Below are 15001 nucleotides of genomic sequence, written 5' to 3'. Positions count from 1 at the left end.
TTCATCAAGCCTTCTGCTGCTTCCTAAGATTCATTCCCCAACAGATAAATAGATGTGAAAAGGATACCAAAGAATAAGAACAGGCAATTATCAAAAAAGGAAACACAAATTGTCAACAACCACCAAAATACTATTTCATTCTTTCTGGTCATCAGAGAAAAATGCAAAAACAAAAACAAAAACAAAATAAAATAAAAAACCCCAGAAGACTCTGGCATGCCACCTTAAATTAGATTTAATGGCAAAGGTGGTTAAAACAGATAAAAATTCAATGTTGTTGGGATTATAGGAAACCAATCATACTGCTAAGGGAGCTGTGAATGGGGCAATAATTTTGGGAAACAGAATAACAACACATAATTAAGCTATGATATTATCCTTACCCTTTGACCTAGTGCTCATGCTCTTACAACAATACCCTAAGGAAAAGTTAACGGTACAAAGCTGCTTAATTTGGAATGGCAAAAAGCTGGGAGACAAATCTCACCTATTGTCAGCGTCCCTCACAGTTCTGGGACCACTAGCTACTTCCTGGTTTAAGATGGTTTGTTTTGTTTTGGTTTGGTTTTTTTAGATATATTTGAGGCATATAAATCCAATAAGGTATTTAATATATAAGGGTAGGTGTTAAGTCCATCAATCAAATCACCCAACTCCCTCTTCAAGTAGCAATATACTATGCTTTGATGCCTTTGTCAGGTGACAATAGTCTATTAGAGGTGTGAACTAAGTGTGAGCAAAGTTAGGCATCAATCACAGAGTTGAACTAAGTGTTAAAAGTTCATGTTAATTATCGCAATAAGAGAAGAAAAAAAGAAATTAGAATAGGCAATGAGGAAACAAAACTATCATTCTTTGCAGATGATATGATGTTATACTTAGAAAATCCTAGAGAATCAGCTAAAAAAATGACTTGAAATTATTAACAACTTTAACAAGTTGCAGCATACAAAATAAATCCACATAAATCATCAGCATTTCTGTATATTACCAACAAAGTCCAGCAGCAAGAAATAGAGAAATTCCATTTAAAATAAATGTAGACAGTATAAAATACTTGGGAGTCTACCTGCCAAGACAAACCCAGGAACTATATGAATACAACTATAAAACACTTTTCACACAAATAAAGCCAGATCTAAACAATGGGAAAAATATTAATCGATCATGGGTAGACTAAGCCAATATAACAAAAATGACAATTCTACCTAAACTATTCTGTTTATTCAGTGATGTACCAAACTATTGAAAAATTATTTTACAGAGCTAGAAAACATAATAGCAAAATTCATCTGGAAGAATAAAAGTACAAGAATATTGAGGGAATCAATGGAAAAAAAATGAGAAAGAAGGTGTTCCAGATCTCAAACTGTATTACAAAACAGTAATTATCAAAACAATCTGGTACTGGCTAAGAAATAGAGTGGTGACGTAACAGCCACATTGTGAGATGACTGGCTTTGATAGACTTAGCTCTTCTCAGCAATGCAAGGATCTAAGACAACTCCAAAAGACTCATAATAGAAAATGCTATCCACATCCAGAGAAAGAACTCTGGAGTTTGAATGAAGATGGAAGCATACTATTTGCTATCCTTTTCTTTTGTTGTTTTGTTTTATTTCTTCTTTCTCATAGTTCCTCCCATTAGTTCTAATTAATTCTTCTATACATCATGAATAATGTGAAAATATGCTTAACATGAATTTATAAGCAGAGCCTGTGTCAGAGTACATGCCGTCTTGGGGAGGGGGGAGGAGAGGATAGAGGAGAAAATTTAAAACTCAAAATCTTTTGGAAATTAATGTTGTAAACTAAAAAGAAATAAATTATTAAAAAAAAAAGAAAAGAAATAAAGTGCTGGATCAGTGGAATAGCTTAGGTACACAACACACAGTATTATGAGCAGACTCATCTAGTGTTTGATAAACCCAAAGATCCAAGCTTTTGGGGTAAGAACTCAAGATCTGACAAAAAATTTCTGGGAAAACTAGAAAGTTGTTTGGCAGAAACTAGGTACAGACCAACATCTCACACCATATACCAAGAGAAGGTCAAAATGGGTACATGATTTATACATAAAGGGTGATACTATAAGCAAATTAAGAGAGCACAGAATACTTTGTCTCTCAGATTTAGGAATGAAGGAAGAATTTAGGACCAAAGAAGACATAGAGAACATTACAAAATGTAAAATAGATGATTTTGATTATATAAAATTTAAAAAGTTTTTGTACAAACAAAACCAGTACAACCAAAATTATAAGGAAAGAAGAAAACTGAGGGGAGGGACTTTTGCAACAACTATCTCTGATAAAGGCTTCATTTCTTAAATATATAGAGAACTGAGTCAAATTTATAAAAATACAAGTCATTCCCCAATTGATAAATGGTCAAAGGATATAAATAAGCAGTTTTTGGACAAAGTAATCAAAACTATCTATAGTTATATGAAAAAATGCTCTAAATCACTATTGATCAAAGAAATGAAAATTAAAACAACTCAGAGGTGCCACCTCACACCTGTCAGATTGGCTAATATGACAAAAAAGGAAAATGTTGGAAATGGGAAAACTGAAACACTAATGCACTGCTGGTGGAGTTGTGAAGTGATCCAACCGTTCTGGAGAGCAATTTGGAACTATGCCCAAAGGGCTATGAAACCGTGTATATGCTTTGATCCAGCAATACCACTACTAGGTCTATATCCCAAAGACATCTGAAAAAAGGGAAAAGGATTTATTTGTACAAAAATATTTATAGCAGCTCTTTTTGTGGTGGCCAAGAATTGGAAATCAAAGGGATGCCCATAAATTGGGGAATGGCTAAATGAGCTATGGCATATGATTATAATAGAATATTATTGATATAATAATATATTTGATTATAATTATATCATTTGATTATAATATATTGATATAATTTGATTATAATTATAATAAACAATTGATAATAGAATAGAATATTATTGTGAAATGACAAGCAAGATGATTTCAGAAAAACCTGGGAAGATTTACGTAAACTGATGCATAGTGAAGTGAACAGAACCAGGAGAACTGTATACAGTATCAGCAGTATTATTTGATGAAGAACTGTGAATAACTTACCCATTCTCAGCAATACAATGATAATAAAACAATCCCAAAGGAGAAATGATGAAGCATAGTATCCGCCTCCAGAGAAAGAATTGATATTTATTGAATACAGACTGGAGCATACTATTTTTCACTCTCTTTCTTTCATTTTTTTTCTTTTATTTGAGTTTTCTTGCACAAAATTACTAACATGGAAATGTTTTACATGCTTGTGCATGTATAGCCTGTATCTGATTGCTTACCATCTCAGGGAGGGAGGGAAGACAGGACAGAATTTTGAACTCAACACTTTAAATGAAAATATTAAAAAACTGGGAGAAAAAGTCAATTTAGCCGTACTTGAGATGAAGCATGCCATACAGGTAGTGTTTGGATTGGCTAATGGTCATCACACCATGTGGGTTAATAATAAAGCCACCAAACTAGTTTGGAATTAAGGAAGAGTTCCTTGGAGGGTTGGGGAGGAGAAGAGGTCTTACCTGAGGTCTTGGCCTAGATTTCTTTCCCACTTTTGGTCAGAGAAGGACCTTGTGAATTTCAAAAGATCTGGAGGATTTTGAATTTAATCTCATTAACATCTTAGTTCTAGGAGCATGTCCAGAACAGCTGGCACATTATCTGCATCTTGAGCAGAGAATTAACTAGGTAAGATGAAGAAAGGCTGATTCAAGACCCTACCAGGAGCCCAGCAGAAAAGCTGTATCATATTGAAGATCTAATCAAAAAGATCTCGTCATCTTTGAGGAGATATAACTTATTCCTCTGCCACAAATGCTCAATTGAAATCCACTTTTCCCTGGATTCCATGTACTTGTGTGAGAGTCTGCTTTACCCCCTTTTTTTGTAGGAGTGTTTTGCATCAACTCTACTACTATAATAAATGCACATTTCTAAAAGCTAATTACATTAGTTCTCTCAAACTTTTTCTCTCTCTCTGTCTCTGTGTCTGTGTCTGTGTGTGTCTCTCTCTCTGTCTCTGTCTCTGTCTCTCTGTCTCTCCCTCTCTCTCTGTCTCTCTGTCTCTCTGTCTCTCTGACTCTGTCTCTCTCTCTCTCTCTCTCTCTCTCTCTCCCTCCCTCCCTCCCTCCCTCTCTCCTTTCCTGCTACCTGCAATCATGCCCATATTTTGTCACTTCGCTTGACTCTATGGATCCTTGAAGCCATTGTCCTGTATTTCTTTCCCCTTTCACTTCTAAGCTAGATTTATCTGCTTTCACTGTCTGCATAGTTTTACCACTCATTCTTCAACCTCCTACTGAAATGTCTCCTCTTGGCTTCTTAAAAATCTCTTAATTGCTAAATCTAATGATGTTTTTCTAATCTCCATCATCATCACCCCTTTAAGATCCCCAGTTTGGGTGGTTCCTGAGATCATGGAATAATAATAATAATAATAATAGTTAACATTTATATGACACTTACTATGTGCCAGGCATTACACTAAACACTTTATAATTATTATCTCTTTTGAAGAACCCTGAGAGGCAGGTACTATTATTCTCTCCATTTTATTGGTGAGGAAACAATTTGGAATTACACTTTAAAAACTGTTAAACTGAGCATATTCTTCGACCCAGTGATACAGCAGGAAAACTTTATTGCATTGTTTGAACCTAGACTTTTGTGGCTGAGAGATCAGACCTGTTGCTTAAAGATCAGATTTGTTTAATGCTTAACTTGTAACTCCAGATTATGTTGACTAGAAACCTTCCAGAGGATCTGAAGATTGAATCCTATATGATGTATGACTTACCTAGACTCTATTGGGCGGGGAGTGGGCCACGTTTTTAGGCTTCCTTCTCTGCCAGATGACTTAATGAACTTTTTTCCAAATTATTTCAATTCTGAGTTTAATTCTCAACCAACAATTTATGGTATCAGAAGTGCGATCTCTCATGGTCACATGAAGAGCAGGACCAAGCTAGATAAGATCATTCTGCACAATGAGAACCAAGTGAGTAAGCTGAGACTTCAGGTGGAACACAATCCTCATTCCCTTGTTTGAACTCTACATGTTGTAGGTAAGTATATGACACCTTAACCCAGGGAATTACTCAAGGTAGGGTTAGAACTGGCCTAGCCACTCTTATTGGAAAATGAGTAGTTCTCTTGGATTAGTCAACCAAGAGCCCTGGGGACAGATCTGCCATCTGTTAAATTTGGTCGGTAGTCCTCTAGCATATTTCTTGTCTCTGTTTTTGTCTCTGTCTGTCTCTTTCTGCCCCTCTTCTGCATTTTCCTCAATCCCCTGTGACCATTAAAAATAAACCAAAGATTGACATCTGTGATTATATATTGGTGGTAGCTGCCTTGCTATCTTGATGAGTATGGCATTGTGATCCAAAACTCAAAGACAAGGACCACCATTTGATCCATGAGACCTGCCAGGAGGGAATCCTTTATCCTATATTTGTGTTGTGTCTTGTCTTGTCCTGTTCTGTCTAGTTAATTGAGCAACCCTGATGAACCAGTTACCTAACATCAGTCCTACCTACATCCATTTACTTAGGACAACTCTGAATGAATGTGTGTTAGTCAAAAGTTGTTCAGGGCTGGGCATACTGAACACTCATAATCCAACAGTAGGGAATCCCCCTTTCTCCCTCTGTACCTTTCCTATGAGGTTCTTAGGAAAACCTTTGACCTGTGTCATGTCTAGTACTTTTTTAGATTCTGCTGCCTTGGAAGATTTCTAAGGAGAAAATGCATCCAGCTATAAAGACTACTATAAAAAAATTACAGCCAAGGAGTTTAGAATGGTGGGGAAGATTAGTGAAGTTTTATACTTGAAGCAGCTTTCCTGGCTTTCTGTAATCTGATGCTAAGCCCTCTTTTTCAATAAACAGGGATATCTCCCACTTTCTACTTTAAAACAGGAGTTACAGTTTTGAACAGGAAAAGGGAAAAAAAAAGGCAAAATACTTTCTCTCTGTCATGTCAGCCCTGGTCAGGTTGAGGTTACAGAGTTAAAGTCAGACAATCAAAGAAAGGAAATCTTTTTCCTGGTTTGTAGAAATTTATGGCATTGAACTAGAGACTAAATTTATAACTTAAATATAATACCTTTGCTATAAATATCCCAATTATAGTCTGAAAATTTTTGCAAATGAATGCAAAATAAAATGAAATATTTTAAAAAGGAGATGAGATGGTGAGACTGCCACACCATAAATCTTTAGAACAGAGTTAATTGAAAGCAGTGAGCTCTGTAATTTGAGGTGCTGGCAGCTAATGGTCCTTGGGAAATTTGAGATTTTGAATGATATAATTTGTAATTAAAATCCAGATTTGATTTGATTGTGATTGTCTTTAAGCTAAATTATAATATGGCCTCATTTAAAGTGAGATACATTCTCCTATTAAGATAATTGTGATTTTTGACCCTGTCTGTATAGATCAGACCTTAATGAAAAATATACTTGATATTTTGCATTAGGGCAATATGGTTTAGAAACTGCATGAATAGGAATTAAAAGTACAATTGTTTCTTTTTACTGGTTTTCAAATGTGATTAGTATTCTATATACAATACTATACTATACTACAGATATAATATATATACACTATTCTATATATACCATATAGAATTGGCATATAACATAGAATTGGCATATATATTATATATATAGGCATTATGTATAGAATTGGCATTCTATTGCCAAACTGATAGATGGATGGTGATTTTCTTTGTAAGATGATTTGGAAATACATTCAATGAAATTGTTGTTATTTGACTGGTTTTTTGTGTTATTTTTTTAAAAATCCATGATGTTATTGATGTTATTGTTAGGTTTCTAGTTTTTCTTGTACTATAATTTTTGGGAAATCATTGTATAAGAAATGCTATTAATTTGAAAAATAGATACCCAGAGCATGACATAATTGTACCACTGGAGGGGCAGCTAGGTGGTGCAGTGGATAGAGCACTGGCCCTGGAATCAGGAGGACCTGAGTTCAAATCCTCACCTCAGACACTTGACACTTTCTAGTTCTGTGACCTTGGGCAAGTCACTTAACCCCGATTGCCTTGCCCCCCCCCCAAAAAAATGTCACTTGTACCACTGGAAAATTAACTCCTCTTCTGAAAGAGATTGTTATGGTTAAAACAAACTGTCAAATATTCAATTGGGTATATTTTGCTTTTAAAATGAATAATAATACTTATACTTTGGAAAAATTCCACAGACTTCGTAAATATCTGTGAAGTTCTTTGGAGACTTCCTGGATTTTCAGTCCTCAGGATCTTCAGCCTTGGCAAGGGAGGGCAGATAAAAGAAGGCAGTGGAGAAAAATCTTATGAATTCTGTGAGAGAAGATATTGACAAAATATTATGATGTTTTCAACTTAGTATTGACAGATCCTAGATTTAAAGATTTTATTTTTGCTTCAGGGATTAATATGAAATATCTTCAGATATGGATATTTGTCAGTCTCAAAGCTTATAGTAACCAGAATTTTTATGGCTTTTAAATGAACTATCATGCATTCACTGCATGTGCATAATCATAGAAAGTGATTTTTCTTAATTTCCAATAATTAATTTCTGCTCCAGGATGGATTTAAACAAGAAAAGATGAATAAAATAAGGCCTTATATATGTTAATCGTTAATTGTTATTCCAACAACACAAAGGGAAAAAAAAACTCTTGGGATTGTAATTTGATATTATTCTGAGTTTTTATTTCAAGTGTGATTGTCTGAATTGTCATTAAGCCAATAATCCACCATTTCAAGGAAATGCCATGTTCTGCTCAAAGGAGGTGTGATCTAAGAGCTGCTACAGGGGGATGGATGTCTGTTCCTGGGAAGGTTGAGAGGACAACCTTGCAATGCAACGGTATGCTCTTCTTGGCTGAGTTTCTTTATTGTGCTGCTTCCTTTCTGAACAGGAAACTTTCCCACCTGATTAATTCTGAGTCTGAGTGTGATATCCTGCAAATAATGTGGTACTTTGCTTCATGATTGGCTATTCCAAAATAAAAGTTAACTCTGATTCTTACCTGGAATTGAACAAAGTTAAGAGAGTTTTATCCTGTTAGGCTTATGTTAGGTCAGTATGTGCCCTTGAAGGGACAGTCTTGACATTACTATTTTTTTCAATTAATTAATTTGTTTATTTTTAGTTTTCAACATTCACTTCCATAAGATTTTGAGGTCCAAATTTTCTCCCCTCCCTTCCCTCTCCCCACCCTAAGATGGCATATACATACATACATATATATATATATAATATTCACATTAAACAAATTTTCACATTAGTCATGTTGTAAAGAAGAATTAGAACCAATGGGAGGAACCATGAGAAAGAAGAAACGAAAAAAGAGAGAGAGACAAAGCAAATAGTATGCTTTGATCTGCATTCAGACTCCATAGTTCTTTTTCTGGATATGGATAGCATTTTCTATCATGAGTCTTTGTCTTAGATTCTTTCATTTCTGAGAAGTGCGAAGTCTATCAAAGTCAGTCATCACACAGTGTGGCTGTTACTGTGTACAATGTTCTTCTGGTTCTGCTCACTTCACTCAGCATCAGTTCATGTAAGTCTTGACTTTATTATAACCATGTCCTTCAAGATATATATACATACTCAATTGATAATAGAAATCTATTTTACCCAACAGGGAAGTAGGTGGAGAAGGAAGCAAGAGAAGGGTGGGGGGAGGTCACAAAAGGGAGGGCAGATAAAAGAAGGCAGTGGAGCAAAGCAGAATAGACTTAAGAGGAGGGACAGGATAAAAAAAGAGAGATATGCATATTAATTTATATTTATGTTTATATTGGACATGGCCAATGCTGGAATGTGTTTTGCTTGACTATATGTTTTTGTAACAAAGGTTTTGCTTTTCTTGCTTTCTCAGTCAAGGGGTCGGAGGTAGAAAAGGTGGATCATTACTAGAAAAAAAATTTAATTTTAAAAACTATTTTAAAATGTGTGATAATTACATATATTACTTTCAAAATTGTGCTGTTTTTCTCTGCTTCATATTGAACTTCTTTCTGTTCCCTTTTGTGCATTTTAAAAAATGTTTCAAGAAGCTTCTCTTTGGGGTGCACTGTTATTGCTAGCCTCTCCTCTTTTCTTCAATACACCCCAATTAAAAACTGAGAGAACAAGAAAAACCTCTTGTAACAAATAAGCATAGTTTAGTGAAACAAATCCCCATAATGTCTCAGGGCAGAGTCTTGGAAAACTCTCATCAATGAAGATCCAGCAAAGGAGCCTTAGAAGCAATTAGATGGGTGGGAGAACCAGTAGAAAACCACGTCATGAAAACCTAGAGGAGAAGGAAAAGTGGATAATCAATAGTTTCAAAGGCTTCAGAGAGGTCAAGAAGGATAAGGATTGAGAAAATGCCATTAAATTTGGCAATTAAGAGATTGTTAGTAACTTTAGAGAGAATAGTATTAATTGAATGTTAAGATTAGAAGCTAGACTGCAGAGAGTTAAGAAGAGATTGAGAGGAAAGGAAGAGGTTGTACCTATTGCAGACAACTTCTTAAGGAGTTTACCCATGAAGGGAAGCAGAAATATGGGACACTAACTAACAGGGACAGATGGATCAAGTGAAGACTTTTTTTGTTTGTTTGTTTGTTTTTAGTATGGGAGAGATATAGGCATATTTGTAAGTAGTAGAGAAACAACCAGTAGACAGATCAAAGATAAGTGAGAGTAGAGATGATAAACTTGGTTAATGTGTTTCATCACAGAACCTCTGGAGACACAGTTGGTCACTGCATTGATCAGAATTCTTAAGTCTTTCAAAGTTGTTTTACTTTAAAATATCATTATTCTTTTTTTCCATAATAGTCATGTTGTGAAAGAAAACAGACAAAAAACTCAAGAAAAATAAAGAAGGTGAAAAAAAAAGTTGCTTCAATTTGTGTTCAGACACCATCAGTTCTTTCTCTGGGGATGGATAGCATTCTTCATCCTAAGTCCTTTAGAGTTGTCATGGATCGTTGTATTGCTAAGAATAACCAAGTCATTCACAGCCAAAAATATTATTCTTGCATAAATTGTTCACCAGCTTTTGCTGACTTCACTCTACATCAGTTTATATTAACCAAGATTCTCTGAAATTGTCTCTTTTGTTAATAACATTCCATTGCATTCATATACCATCATTTGTTCAACCATTTCTCAGTTTATAGGCACCACCCTTTGATTCTAGTTTTCTTTGCTTTTATTTTTTCTATTTAATTCACCACTTCAACATCAGGAAGTTTGTTTTGCTTATAACTACTACTTTTCTCTTAACTGCCCATTCTAATACCAATTGATTCTTCTTGAATTTGATGTATTTTTACACCAAATTGTGTGTCCAACCATATTTTGTTTGTTTCACATGAATGAGGTTTGAAATATATAAAGTTTGAAATATAGAAAGTCTTTCTCTATATTGGTGAAGCTGTACTTTATGCAGGTGGGTAGACAGATGAGTGCCCTGGCAAAATTAGTGCCCTTGTGACCCATCTGGATCCCACCTTTCTTGTGCCTTCACATAGGTTTCTAATTTGCTACAGTCTAGAATTTAAAATATAAAATCACACTTTATTTCATAAATGTATTACAAATTAGCTTATATTTGCCTTCATTTGCTCTTAGGGAATTTCCTTTCCAATTTCACATGACCAGAAATAAAAACACTCACATTATAGATTAAAGAGCATTTATTACTTACAGTTAGAATTCAAAAGATATGGTATTAAAAAAATTTTAAACCTCTCAAACTACTAACAATCTGGTAATTTTATGGAGGTCTAAATTCCCAACTCAGCTCACAATTTTACTTTTGCTAAGGGAGCCAGTGCTCCTAGAAGCCATTGGCAAAGGACGGCTGTTGGTCACTCCCTCCTTCTCAATATAACAATCTAAAGTAGTGAAATAAAAAGTCTCACCCTCACCCCACTCAAAATCCTAAGTAATTGTTGTTCTGTGACTGATTACCAGAAAAATTTTGGAGCTTAAAGATCAACTGGGTTGCTCTCAAAAGTCTCCAACATTGGGGCAGCTAGGTGGTTCAGTGGATAGAGCACAGACCCTGAAGTCAGGAGGACCTGAGTTCAAATCCGGCCTTAGACCAAACACTTGGCACTTATAGTTGTGTGACCCTAGGCAAGTCACTTAACCCCAATTGCTTAAAAAACAAAAAAAGTCTCCAACATTAACCTAGTCTATCCTGAAGTTCAGGATCTCGCACATTCCATTAAAGGTTCACTGTTCACCCTGTATGACTCAGTTATGTTTTGCCTTGAGTATTAGCTCACACTGGATTATTAGCTAATACTAGAGTATTAGTTCACTACTGGAACCATACTCTAAGCACCCAAGAGAAAAGGTGGTTTACTACTCCTACATCACTGACAAAGTGATCTCCACTTGAAATTTATGTATTCTGAGCTCCTTGTCATGCCTCTTTGCCTTAGCTGCCTGGCATAATGCCTGAGCATGATTTTCTGGCATCCAGCCCCTCAATTTTTTAAATACCCTGCCCAGCATGAAATTAATAATCCTTTTCAAATTAATTTTAAAAAATTATTAGTGTATTTTTTCTAAAAACCACCCCCAAGAAAAATAAAAATAAAATGCTTGTAACAAATAAGTATAGACAAGCAAAACAAATTCCCATATTGGCAATGTCCAAAAATGTGCATCTCATTTTACGTTAGTCCCTCACCTCAGACAGAAGATAGGTAGGATTCTTAATCATCAGTCACTTAGAATCATGACCGGTCATTGCATCAAGTAGAGTATTCAAGTCTTTCAAACTGGTTCATTTTTACAATGTTGATGTTAGAATATAAATTGTTCTCCTTATTCTGCTTACTTTACTCTGTATCAGTTCATATAAGTCTTCCCAGATTTCTCTGAAACCCTTCCCTTCAGCATTTCTTACAACCAATAGTATTCCATTATATTCTACACAGTGGAAATACTCTTGGTTTCTAGTTCTTTGTTTAATCATTTTAAAAATATTTCTGTTACATTTATAGTTCTGGGTAATTCTTCCCAATCCCCCTTATTTCTGTTGCCCTTAGAATGCCATCTGAGTAGAAATTATAAGGGTGTGAGAATGAAAAGACAAGTCTGCTTAAGCCAGTGCTGCATACAGATGACAAAACTAAGGCTCAGAAATATTAAGAGATTGATCCATGGTCACACAACAAATGCCCAAGTCTGGGTTCTGACCCAAATCTTCCTGATTCCGAGCCCATTATACCATTCTGTTACTCAAGAACCCATCCTAAGATATAACTGACAAATGATCATGCATCCTTTACTTGCAGATCTCTAAGGAGGGAAACTCACTACTTCTTTGGGCAGCAACCCAACCTACTTTTGAGCAGCTCTACTTAATTGTTGGGAGGTTTTTCCTAATAAGGCACCCTTAAACTATACCTCTTCAGCTTCTACCCAGTGATGCAAGCAGAATAAACCTAATCCCTCTTCCACAGGAAAGACCTTCATATTATGAGGACAATTATTACATCTCAATTCCTCATATATCTTGGCCATCAGATGTTCATCAGATATAATTGATGCATAGATTTTCCCCTACTTAACAGATTTTCTTTTTTTTAAAGCTACATTGATTTTGTTTGTGCAAAAGCTTTTTAATTTTATTTCTTTGCAATGATTGGCTTGGTCTTTTGTGATTACTTCTGTCCCTTATTTTGATTATGAATTCTTCCCTTAATCATAGTTTAGAGAGGCATCTCATTCTACTCTCTATTTTTTTTTCTGATATGACTTTTCATATTTAAATTGCTTAAATTTTCCTGGGAATAAAAAACTTGAAATGGAGTGGATTTCCTTTGATTGAGGAACGGCTAAATAAATTTTGGCATATGAATGTAACAGACTGTTATTGTGCAGCAAGAAATGACAAATATGAGGAATTCAGAAATGTGTGGAAGGGCTAACCTGAGCTGAATCAGGGTGAAATAAGCAGAATCAGGAAAACAATATAAATGATGATTATAAAAGTGTTTTAAAAAAAGAAAGAAAGAAAACTTAAACAAAACTGACTGCTGTACAGGTTGAATGGTTAAACTTGAATAGAATAGAGCTAAGAAACAGAAATAATAGAGCTAAGAAATAGAGTTAAGAAAATACATTTCTTTCCATTCATTGGAGAGATAGGAAAGTGGGAGTGTATGGGTCTGGAATGAGTGTGTAGTCAGATCAGTAATTATGTCAATTGGTTTTGCTCTTTTGAGTAGGAAGGGGAGAAGAACATATTCAGAAATGAAGGAAATGAGGGGGGAAAAGCAAATCAAACAAGGCACACTGAAGATTAACGTAATCAGGGCTTTGGAGCATGCCCAGGTCACCTAACAGGAAGCACCCTGCTTCTGGAAGAAGACATCCTGTGTTACCCTACCACTTTAATAGTAATAGCCTCCTTCAATCGTCTGACTAGCTGAAACAGGCCATGCCTTTAAAATTGCCAGACTGGAATAGTCTTACTCTCTTTCCTGCTCAGAGTTGAGAGAGGGTGAGTATTGACCCATAGCACGGAGACTATGAACTGAACTGGTGCTCCCTTTTTAGGCTCCAAGGCCCCCTAGAAACGGGCTTGGGGTTTGTCCTTGGTTGTAGATGCAAGAGGTAGAATCCTCACTGGAAATGAAATCATCAAGCCGTGGTGACCTGTGACCTTGGAGGCAAGATTCCAAGCTGGATACAAAGCTGACCAGTCTAGCAGGGAAGCCCTGAGAAAGTCGAACGCCTGGGACTTGAGTTCAAGCTAGGCTTTGGACTTAGAACTTGGGACCTTGCTATAGAGGAACTGAGCTAAAATGTTCATTAATTCCCTCCCCAGAATATGAGTTCAAGTTGGAGTGTGAATTATGCCCCTAAGTATTAGAAGGGTAAATTTGTACATTTATTCTCGATGTACCAGTGAAGTAAATATTCTTTTGTAGAAATTAATCTGATTGTTAAGTGGAGCTGGGGTGCAGGGAAACTCCTAGAATTGGAGAAACACAATCAGTAGGGGCTGGAGCCAAATGGCAAAGAGTCTAGAGATCCCCAGTACCCTTAAGAGTGACACAGAATACCCACCCTTCAGGCAGTGTGGGTCAAGGCAGCCATAGTTACACTAATATAAATACAATTACAAAATACTCTTTAAAGAAATAAAAAATGATTTAATTGGAGGGATATTCCTTGCTCCTATCTAGGCTTCACTAATCAATAAATCAATCAGACAATAAACATTTATTAAGTGCCAACTAGGCACTGTGCTAAATACTGGGGATATGAAGACAAAAGTGAAATTAATCCCTGCCCTTGAAGAATTTGCATTCTTTTCTTTTCTCTTCTTTTCTTTTTAAAGACTGAGTTTTTCTATCACTCCCTGACTGGAAGTGCTGGGGATACTCACAGGTCCCATGCCACCACAGCTAGGGCACAGGAGTTTAATGGGTTTCATTTTTTACGGGGGTGGCGGAACAGTTCATCCCTCTGATGCTCGCCATATTGATTCTGGACTTGGGTCAGACATCCTGTAGGCTTCATCCACTGCATCTTAAAACTTCTAGGCTCAAGAAATCTGCCAGCCTCAATTTCCCCTGTAGCTGGCCTTACAGAAATGTGCTGCTACCACTCCAGGCAGTAGCTTACATTTTAACAAAGGAGACAACAAATGTGTCCATTTATAAGCATAAACCAGTGTTGCACAGAAAATGGGCAGAGCTTCCCCGCTTGCTTCCAACTAACCATGGAGATTCAGTTCTTCTGTACTTTGTGGATGACTAAGTCCCTAGCTGCTTCTAATTATGTACTTTGAGATGACAGTCCCCTCCCTGACTGCTGAGCCAGAAAAGCTAATGACTCAATGGATCTTTAATGTGGAAGGATCATCTTCTCTTCCAGCTATGGGGTTCTTTTGAGCCACTTCCT

General features: G+C 36.0%; 1 protein-coding gene across 1 annotated transcript in view; it reads left to right on the top strand.

Moving 5' to 3' along the window:
* ZNF341 (zinc finger protein 341) overlaps positions 1 to 15001 on the top strand; it is a 71079-nt gene that overhangs the window by 371 nt on the left and 55707 nt on the right. The gene's annotated exons all lie outside the window — the stretch shown is intronic.

The sequence above is a fragment of the Vombatus ursinus genome, unplaced genomic scaffold (assembly GCF_900497805.2).
Source record: "Vombatus ursinus unplaced genomic scaffold, bare-nosed wombat genome assembly UNPS02014785.1, whole genome shotgun sequence".
Classification (NCBI taxonomy): Eukaryota; Metazoa; Chordata; class Mammalia; order Diprotodontia; family Vombatidae; genus Vombatus; species Vombatus ursinus.
This window is presented reverse-complemented; position numbering and strand designations above follow the sequence as displayed.